This window comes from Salvelinus namaycush, chromosome 42, assembly GCF_016432855.1.
Source record: "Salvelinus namaycush isolate Seneca chromosome 42, SaNama_1.0, whole genome shotgun sequence".
Classification (NCBI taxonomy): Eukaryota; Metazoa; Chordata; class Actinopteri; order Salmoniformes; family Salmonidae; genus Salvelinus; species Salvelinus namaycush.
The window spans coordinates 11,185,065-11,196,424 of NC_052348.1; positions in this window are offsets into that span (position 1 = coordinate 11,185,065).

Consider the following 11,360-nt stretch of genomic DNA (forward strand, 5'->3'; position numbering starts at 1 on the left):
CAGACAGAGAAGACCTCCAACTTCTTAATCATAGCCTCAATTTTGTCCCGCACATTGAATATCAAATCAAATCAAATGTATTTATATAGCCCTTCTTACATCAGCTGATATCTCAAAGTGCTGTACAGAAACCCAGCCTAAAACCCCAAACAGCAAGCAATGCAGGTGTAGAAGCACGGTGGCTAGGAAAAACTCCCTAGAAAGGCCAAAACCTAGGAAGAAACCTAGAGAGGAACCAGGCTATGAGGGGTGGCCAGTCCTCTTCTGGCTGTGCCGGGTGGAGATTATAACAGAACATGGCCAAGATGTTCAAATGTTCATAAATGACCAGCGTGGTCAAATAATAATAATCACAGTAGTTGTCGAGGGTGCAGCAAGTCAGCACCTCAGGAGTAAATGTCAGTTGGCTTTTCATAGCCGATCATTAAGAGTATCTCTACCGCTCCTGCTGTCTCTAGAGAGTTGAAAACAGCAGGTCTGGGACAGGTATCACGTCCGGTGAACAGGTCAGGGTTCCATAGCCGCAGGCAGAACAGTTGAAACTGGAGCAGCAGCACGGCCAGGTGGACTGGGGACAGCAAGGAGTCATCATGCCAGGTAGTCCTGAGTCATGGTCCTAGGGCTCAGGTCCTCCGAGAGAGAGAAAGAAAGAGAGAATTAGAGAGAGCATACTTAAATTCACACAGGACACCGCATAAGACAGGAGAAGTACTCCAGATATAACAAACTGACCCTAGCCCCCCGACACATAAACTACTGCAGCATAAATACTGGAGGCTGAGACAGGAGGGGTCAGGAGACACTGTGGCCCCATGATACCCCCGGACAGGGCCAAACAAGAAGGATATAACCCCACCCACTTTGTCAAAGCACAGCCCCCACATCACTAGAGGGATATCTTCAACCACCAACTTACCATCCTGAGACAAGGCCGAGTATAGCCCACAAAGATCTCCGCCACGGCACAACCCACAGGGGAGTGCCAACCCAGACAGGAAGATCACATTTACATTTTACATTTAAGTCATTTAGCAGACGCTCTTATCCAGAGCGACTTACAAATTGGTGCATTCACCTTATGACATCCAGTGGAACAGCCACTTTACAATAGTGCATCTAAATCTTTTAAGGGGGGGGGGGGGGGGGGGGGGTCAGAAGGATTACTTTATCCTATCCTAGGTATTCCTTAAAGAGGTGGGGTTTCAGGTGTCTCCGGAAGGTGGTGATTGACTCCGCTGTCCTGGCGTCGTGAGGGAGTTTGTTCCACCATTGGGGTGCCAGAGCGGCGAACAGTTTTGACTGGGCTGAGCGGGAACTGTACTTCCTCAGTGGTAGGGAGGCGAGCAGGCCAGAGGTGGATGAACGCAGTGCCCTTGTTTGGGTGTAGGGCCTGATCAGAGCCTGAAGGTACTGAGGTGCCGTTCCCCTCACAGCTCCGTAGGCAAGCACCATGGTCTTGTAGCGGATGCGAGCTTCAATTGGAAGCCAGTGGAGAGAGCGGAGGAGCGGGGTGACGTGAGAGAACTTGGGAAGGTTGAACACCAGACGGGCTGCGGCGTTCTGGATGAGTTGTAGGGGTTTAATGGCACAGGCAGGGAGCCCAGCCAACAGCGAGTTGCAGTAATCCAGACGGGAGATGACAAGTACCTGGATTAGGACCTGCGCCGCTTCCTGTGTGAGGCAGGGTCGTACTCTGCGGATGTTGTAGAGCATGAACCTACAGGAACGGGCCACTGCCTTGATGTTATTTGAGAACGACAGGGTGTTGTCCAGGATCACGCCAAGGTTCTTAGCGCTCTGGGAGGAGGACACAATGGAGTTGTCAACCGTGATGGCGAGATCATGGAACGGGCAGTCCTTCCCCGGGAGGAAGAGCAGCTCCGTCTTGCCGAGGTTCAGCTTGAGGTGGTGATCCGTCATCCACACTGATATGTCTGCCAGACATGCAGAGATGCGATTCGCCACCTGGTCATCAGAAGGGGGAAAGGAGAAGATTAATTGTGTGTCGTCTGCATAGCAATGATAGGAGAGACCATGTGAGGTTATGACAGAGCCAAGTGACTTGGTGTATAGCGAGAATAGGAGAGGGCCTAGAACAGAGCCCTGGGGGACACCAGTAGTGAGAGCACGTGGTGAGGAGACAGATTCTCGCCACGCCACCTGGTAGGAGCGACCTGTCAGGTAGGACGCAATCCAGGCGTGGGCCGCGCCGGAGATGCCCAACTCGGAGAGGGTGGAGAGGAGGATCTGATGGTTCACAGTATCGAAGGCAGCCGATAGGTCTAGAAGGATGAGAGCAGAGGAGAGAGAGTTAGCTTTAGCAGTGCGGAGCGCCTCCGTGATACAGAGAAGAGTAGTCTCAGTTGAATGACTAGTCTTGAAACCTGACTGATTTGGATCAAGAAGGTCATTCTGAGAGAGATAGCAGGAGAGCTGGCCAAGGACGGCACGTTCAAGAGTTTTGGAGAGAAAAGAAAGAAGGGATACTGGTCTGTAGTTGTTGACATCGGAGGGATCGAGTGTAGGTTTTTTCAGAAGGGGTGCAACTCTCGCTCTCTTGAAGACGGAAGGGACGTAGCCAGCGGTCAGGGATGAGTTGATGAGCGAGGTGAGGTAAGGGAGAAGGTCTCCGGAAATGGTCTGGAGAAGAGAGGAGGGGATAGGGTCAAGCGGGCAGGTTGTTGGGCGGCCGGCCGTCACAAGACGCGAGATTTCATCTGGAGAGAGAGGGGAGAAAGAGGTCAGAGCACAGGGTAGGGCAGTGTGAGCAGAACCAGCGGTGTCGTTTGACTTAGGAAACGAGGATCGGATGTCGTCGACCTTCTTTTCAAAATGGTTGACGAAGTCATCTGCAGAGAGGGAGGAGGGGGGGGGGGGGGGGGAGGAGGATTCAGGAGGGAGGAGAAGGTGGCAAAGAGCTTCCTAGGGTTAGAGGCAGATGCTTGGAATTTAGAGTGGTAGAAAGTGGCTTTAGCAGCAGAGACAGAAGAGGAAAATGTAGAGAGGAGGGAGTGAAAGGATGCCAGGTCCGCAGGGAGGCGAGTTTTCCTCCATTTCCGCTCGGCTGCCCGGAGCCCTGTTCTGTGAACTCGCAATGAGTCGTCGAGCCACGGAGCAGGAGGGGAGGACCGAGCCGGCCTGGAGGATAGGGGACATAGAGAGTCAAAGGATGCAGAAAGGGAGGAGAGGAGGGTTGAGGAGGCAGAGTCAGGAGATAGGTTAGAGAAGGTTTGAGCAGAGGGAAGAGATGATAGGATGGAAGAGGAGAGAGTAGCGGGGGAGAGAGAGCGAAGGTTGGGACGGCGCGATACCATCCGAGTAGGGGCAGTGTGGGAAGTGTTGGATGAGAGCGAGAGGGAAAAGGATACAAGGTAGTGGTCGGAGACTTGGAGGGGAGTTGCGATGAGGTTAGTGGAAGAACAGCATCTAGTAAAGATGAGGTCAAGCGTATTGCCTGCCTTGTGAGTAGGGGGGGAAGGTGAGAGGGTGAGGTCAAAAGAGGAGAGGAGTGGAAAGAAGGAGGCAGAAAGGAATGAGTCAAAGGTAGACGTGGGGAGGTTAAAGTCACCCAGAACTGTGAGAGGTGAGCCGTCCTCAGGAAAGGAGCTTATCAAGGCATCAAGCTCATTGATGAACTCTCCGAGGGAACCTGGAGGGCGATAAATGATAAGGATGTTAAGCTTGAAAGGGCTGGTAACTGTGACAGCATGGAATTCAAAGGAGGCGATAGACAGATGGGTAAGGGGAGAAAGAGAGAATGACCACTTGGGAGAGATGAGGATCCCGGTGCCACCACCCCGCTGACCAGAAGCTCTCGGGGTGTGCGAGAACACGTGGGCAGACGAGGAGAGAGCAGTAGGAGTGGCAGTGTTATCTGTGGTGATCCATGTTTCCGTCAGTGCCAAGAAGTCGAGGGACTGGAGGGAAGCATAGGCTGAGATGAACTCTGCCTTGTTGGCCGCAGATCGGCAGTTCCAGAGGCTGCCGGAGACCTGGAACTCCACGTGGGTCGTGCGCGCTGGGACCACCAGGTTAGGGTGGCCGCGGCCACGCGGTGTGAAGCGTTTGTATGGTCTGTGCAGAGAGGAGAGAACAGGGATAGACAGACACATAGTTGACAGGCTACAGAAGAGGCTACGCTAATGCAAAGGAGATTGGAATGACAAGTGGACTACACGTCTCGAATGTTCAGAAAGTTAAGCTTACGTTGCAAAAATCTTATTGACTAAAGTGATTAAAATGATACAGTACTGCTGAAGTAGGCTAGCTAGCAGTGGCTGCGTTGTTGACTTTGTTAGAAAGTGTAGCTGGCTAGGTAACCTCGATAGCTAGCTAGGTAACCTCGGTAACTGGCTAGATAATTAGTCTAAACTACACAATTGTCTTAGATACAAGGACAGCAAAGACAACTATGTAGCTAGCTAACACTACACTAATCAAATCGTTCCGTTGTAATGTAATAGTTTCTACAGTGCTGCTATTCGGTGGCTAGCTGGCTAGCTAGCTAGCAGTGTTGACTACGTTACGTTACGTTAAAAGAACGAAAATAGCTGGCTAGCTAACCGAAACTGGCTAGCTAACGCAACTATCTTAGATACAAAGACAGCAAAGACAACTATGTAGCTAGCTAACACTACACTAATCAAGTCGTTCCGTTGTTCCGTTGAATGTAATAGTTTCTACAGTGCTGCTATTCGGTGGCTAGCTGGCTAGCTAGCAGTGTTGACTACGTTACGTTACGTTACGTTAAAAGGACGAAAATAGCTGGCTAGCTAACCGATAGTCTAAACTACCCAATTATCTTAGATACAAAGACAGCAAAGACAACTATGTAGCTAGCTAACACTACACTAATCAAGTCGTTCCGTTGTTCCGTTGAATGTAATAGTTTCTACAGTGCTGCTATTCGGTGGCTAGCTGGCTAGCTAGCTAGCAGTGTTGACTACGTTACGTTACGTTAAAAGAACGAAAATAGCTGGCTAGCTAACCGAAACTGGCTAGCTAACGCAACTATCTTAGATACAAAGACAGCAAAGACAACTATGTAGCTAGCTAACACTACACTAATCAAGTCGTTCCGTTGTTCCGTTGAATGTAATAGTTTCTACAGTGCTGCTATTCGGTGGCTAGCTGGCTAGCTAGCAGTGTTGACTACGTTACGTTACGTTACGTTAAAAGGACGAAAATAGCTGGCTAGCTAACCGATAGTCTAAACTACCCAATTATCTTAGATACAAAGACAGCAAAGACAACTATGTAGCTAGCTAACACTACACTAATCAAGTCGTTCCGTTGTTCCGTTGAATGTAATAGTTTCTACAGTGCTGCTATTCGGTGGCTAGCTGGCTAGCTAGCTAGCAGTGTTGACTACGTTACGTTACGTTAAAAGAACGAAAATAGCTGGCTAGCTAACCGAAATTAGTCTAAACTACACAATTATCTTTGATACAAAGACGGCTATGTAGCTAGCTAAGATCAAGCAAATCAAACCGTTGTACTGTAATGAAATGAAATGAAATGTGATACTACCTGTGGAGCGAAGCGGAATGCGACCGGACAGCATGTGCTCAGTAAAAGACCATCCTTTGAAACATGGCTCTGACTGAGGAGTCACGTCAGTGACTCAACCCACTCAAGTGATGCACCCCTCCTAGGGACGGCATGAAAGAGCACCAGTAAGCCAGTGACTCAGCCCCTGTAATAGGGTTAGAGGCAGAGAATCCCAGTGGAGAGAGGGGAACCGGCCAGGCAGAGACAGCAAGGGCGCTTCGTTGCTCCAGAGCCTTTCCGTTCACCTTCACACTCCTGGGCCAGACTACACTCAATCATATGACCCACTGAAGAGATGAGTCTTCAGTAAAGACTTAAAAGTTGAGACCGAGTCTGCGTCTCTCACATGGGTAGGCAGACCATTCCATAAAAATGGAGCTCTATAGGAGAAAGCCCTGCCTCTAGCTGTTTGCTTAGAAATTCTAGGGACAATTAGGAGGCCTGCGTCTTGTGACCGTAGCATACGTGTAGGTATGTACGACAGGACCAAATCGGAAAGATAGGTAGGAGCAAGCCCATGTAATGCTTTGTAGGTTAGCAGTAAAACCTTGAAATCAGCCCTTGCCTTAACAGGAAGCCAGTGTAGGGAGGCTAGCACTGGAGTAATATGATCACATTTTTTGGTTCTAGTCAGGATTCTAGCAGCCGTATATAGCACTAACTGAAGTTAATTTAGTGCTTTATCCGGGTAGCAGGAAAGTAGAGCATTGCAGTAGTCTAACCTAGAAGTAACAAAAGCATAGTTGGGGAGAGTCCCTGTAATCCTAGATTCAGATCATTCAGCCGAGAAAAAACATCACCCAGATAGGCCAGTCGTGTGAGAAACTCATCATCATGCAAGCAGTCAAACAAGTGAAAATTATGGTCAGTAAAGAAAACTTTAAGCTTGTCTCTCAATTCAAAAAACGTGTCAATACTTTGCCCCTTGACAACCAGCTCACGGCGCAAAAGCCATGACAGGTAGACATAGTGGAGTGGTAACGTGCGTGCAAGCAGTTGCTCCTAACGCCACTTGGAATTTATGTTGTAATAGCATTACATGGTCGCTGCCCATATCATTGCATAATGCAGAAAATACACGAGAGTTCAGGGGCCTTGCTTTAACAAAGTTAACCATTTTCACTGTAGTGTCCACATCTTTCAAGCTGTCAGGCATTCCCTTGGCAGCAAGAGCCTCTCGGTGGATGCTGCAGTGTACCCAAGTGGCGTCAGGAGCAAGTGCTTGCACGCATGTTACCACTCCACTATGTCTCCCTGTCATGGCTTTTGCGCCATCAGTACAGATACCAACACATCTTGACCACCAAAGGTCATTTGATGTCACAAAGCTGTCCAGTACTTTAAAAATATCCTCTCATGTTTTCCTGGTTTCCAGTAGTTTGCAGAAGAGGATGTCTTCCTTAATTGACACCCCATAAATGTAACGGACATATACCAGGACCTGTGCCAGGCCCGCCACGTCTGTTGACTCATCCAGCTGTAACGCATAGAATTCACTGGCTTGTAAGCGAAGCAGTAATTGTTTCAAAACATCTCCTGCCATGTCACTGATGCATCGTGAAACAGTGTTGTTTGATGAAGGCATTGTCTGTATAGTTTTTTTGGCCTTTTCCCCCAGAATTGTCCCAGCCATATTCGCGGCATTAGGAAGAATTAAGTCCTCCACAATAGTATGGGGCTTGCCTGTCCTAGCCACTCGGTAGCTCACCACATAAGACACTTTCAGTCCATTCTTATTAATGGTATCTGTTGCTTTTATACATGTCTTACTACTCGAAAGTTGTCTTTATTCTCCCTCAAAAAACTCCTGTGGCTTATTTTTCAAATTGTCATGTTTCGTTTCTAAATGTCTGCGCAAGAGTGAAGGTTTCCCACGAGAGAGTAACGGTTAATGTGATTGGATGTTAATTATTTGACAAGGCTACCTGTATTGGACATTGTGTTGTTATTTCACTGAACACTAGATGTTTAACCTCTAACACCTACCAAACCCGGATCCGGGATCCCCCCCATCACAAAAGCTGACTAGCATAGCCTAGCCTAAAGCCACAGGGATATCATATAATAAAATGTTCATGAAATCACAAGTCCAAGACACCAAATGAAAGATACACATCTTGTGAATAAAGCCATCATTTCTGATTTTTAAAATGTTTTACAGGGAAGACACAATATGTAAATCTATTAGCTAACCACGTTAGCAAAAGACACCAGTTCCATACTCCACCATTTTTTGTTACTCCATCAGCAGCTATCACAAATTCGACCAAATAAAGATATAAATAGCCACTAACCAAGAAACAACCTCATCAGATGACAGTCTGATAACATATTTATTGTATAGCATAGGTTTTGTTAGAAAAATGTGCATATTTCAGGTATAAATCATAGTTTACCATTGCAGCCCCCATCACAACTCTCACTAAAACGACTAGAATAACTACAGAGACCATCGTGTATTAGCTAATTACTCATCATAAAACATTTCTTAAAAATACACAGCGTGCAGCAGATGAAAGACACAGATCTTGTGAATCAAGACAATATTTCAGATTTTCTAAGTGTTTTACAGCGAAAACACAATATAGCGTTATATTAGCTTAGCACAATAGCGAACATCACACCAGCATTGATTCAAGGCCAAAATAGCTATAACGTATAAACCACCAAAATATATTAATTTTTTCACTAACCTTCTCAGAATTCTTCAGATGACAGTCCTGTAACATCATATTACACAATTCATATAGAGTTTGTTCGAAAATGTGCATATTTAGCGGCACAAATCGTGCTTATACATTGAGAATAGTGTCCAAAATATCAAGCAATCTGTCCGGCGCCATCTTGGAACGGCACCTATTCTTATCGAAAACTATTCATAAACTTGACAAAAAAAATACAGGTTGGACAGCAATTGAAAGACAAATTAGTTCTTAATGCAATCGCTGAATTACATTTTTAAAATTAACCTTACTGCGCAATACAGGCTGCGATAACGCAAGGCTACACTGCCAGAAATGGCGTCTCATGCATTTTACTTTTTTCAACAGAACAATGAATTATCAGCATAAATAGTTCTTACTTTTCGATGAACTCTCATCAGAATCTTGGGATGGGTGTCCTTTGTCCAAAATAATCGTTGCTAGGTTGGAGAACGTCGTCTTCAGAGTTGCAATTAGCAGTAAACATTAGCACGAAAGAGAGAGATACCCAAATTCCTACAGCGCCAAGGAAATAAATACCCGAAAATCGCAATATACTGCCATAAACTGATATAATTCGGTTCAAAATAACAAGATTATGATGTCTTTAAAGCCTATATCGAATAAAAACACAGCCGGAAATGTCAAAGACCTATAACCGATGTTTCCAAAAGAACGTCCCAAGGTCCTTTGTGCGCCAGAGCGAAGGTGAAAAGAAAGAGCCACCTATTTCCCAAGCAATTTATAAACTTTGGGAACTACGTAGAAACTCCATTTCAAGTCTCCCTATTCGCTAACAACCAGGGGAAGGCGTATGCAGTGCATCTCAACCAATAGAGGACAGGCAAATTAATACACAGGTCTCAGAACAGCCAGCAAAATTCTGCATTCTGACATACACATAGGAAAATTGCTCTAAGTCGAGTTCTGTTTCACCCACAGATATAATTCAAACGGTTTTAGAAACTAGAGAGTGTTTTCTATCCAATAGTAATAATAATATGCATATTGTACGAGCAAGAATTGAGTACGAGGCAGTTTAATTTGGAAACGAATTTGTACTATGTCGAAATGGCACCCCCCTAGTGGCAAGAAGTTAACGACTCTCGTCGAAATGAGTGGACCAAAGCGCAGCGTGGAAAGTGTTCATGATATTTATTTTCAAAAAAACACTCAAACAAAATTGTAACGGTTTTCTTCTGTGGAAGGAGAGGACCAAAGCGCAGCGTGATTAGTGTTCATTATGTTTAATAAAAGACAAAAAACTGAACACTTCCAAAATACAAAAAATAACAAACGTGAAAACTGAAACAGTTCTATCTGGTGCAGACACACAAAGACTGAAGACAACCACCCACAAAACCCAACAGAAAACAGGCTACCTAAATATGGCTCCCAATCAGAGACAAACGACTAACACCTGCCTCTGATTGAGAACCATATCAGGCCAAACACAGAAACAGGAAAACTAGACACACAACATAGTATGCCCACTCAGCTCACGTCCTGACCAACACTAAAACAAAGAAAACACAAAAGAACTATGGTCAGAACGTGACAAAAATAACCAAAATGAAAAACGAAAACGCACAGATCTGTAAGGCAAATACAGAAAACAAGATCCCACAAAACCCAAAAGGAAAATGACAACTTATATATGATCCCCAATCAGAGACAACGATAGACAGTTGCCTCTGATTGGGAACCATACTCAGGCAAAAACACAAAGAAATAGAAAACATAGATTTTCCCACCCGAGTCACACCCTGACCTAACCAAACATAGAGAATAATAAGGATCTCTAAGGTCAGGGCGTGACAAGATGGTTTCATTTTTTTTTGGCAGTGAAACGAGGTTACTCAGGCGAGAAAAAAACCTCACCCAAATGTATAGCCCCGTTGGAAAATATAAATGGACTGTTTGAAAATGTGATTTAATAAAAAAAGTATTTTGGCGTACCCCTGGGGGATTACCTGATCTAAATCAACCCTGTTTTTAATTTTCTTCATTCATGTATCGATTTAACGCACAGCCAGGTGATTATTCGGTTAAGTTGCTTCTACCCCAAATCAAATTGAAACACTTCATATTTTACTTCCAATGCAATTTCATATTGGACGTTGTAGCCTGCTGCATCTAACAGAGGAGTTACATCAAGGTTTTAGTGTACTCGCTGTGAACTTGAGTGGATCATTAACAGTGCATCTTCAGCAGACACTGTCTTTGTTATAATGGTCCCTGGGGCCTTTTAACACAGGTGGAATACTTGTTGTTGGCCAAGCATTTGCAGGTGGAGGAGCCGTAGTGTGTGTGTGTGTATGTCTCTGTGTGTGTGTCTCCGTGTGTGTCTCTCTGTGTGTGTGTGTGTGTGTCTCTGTGTGTATATGCGTCTCTCTCTCTCTGTGTGTGTGCTTGTGCTTGTGCGTGTGCGTGTGTGTGTGTGTGTGTGTACGTTGCAGGTGCTCCAGATCTAGTGCTTAGTGAACCGTCTAGGGAGGTCCTGTCCTCTCCCCTATCTATCCTCTCAGCTTCACTCTCTCTCCTTTTCCCTTCTCTCCTCACCCTTTCTCTTCTCTCCTCTCCCTTTCTCTTCTCTCCAATCCCTTTCCTTTCCTTTCTCTCCTTTCCTTTCTCTCCTCTCCCTTTCCATACTCCATACTCTGACCTACACTCCTTTCCCCTCTCTCTCTCTCTCTCTCTCTCTCTCTCTCATTCTCTCGCCTTTACCCTCTTCTCTTTTCTCTCCTCTCCTCAACCTTATCTTATCCTTTTCCCTCTCATCTTTTTCCTCTTTTCCCCTCTTTTTCTCTCCTCTCCTCCTTTATTGTGGTTGCGTGATGTCCCACCAGATGTACTGCAGCATTCAGGCTGCTCTGCTCTTGGCTGCTCTTATCTCCACTGTAGGACTCTGTGGCCTGAGGTGTAACTGCTGGACTGGCTGCCTTTAAGAGGAATCTCTCCCCATTGCGCGCACAAACACACACACACAAACACACACACACACAAACACACAGAGTATTTGAAGGCCACTGTCAGGTTGTGTGTGCCTGACTGCGCACTGTGTGTGTGTGTGTGTGTGTGTGTGTGTGTGTGTGTGTGTGTGTGTGT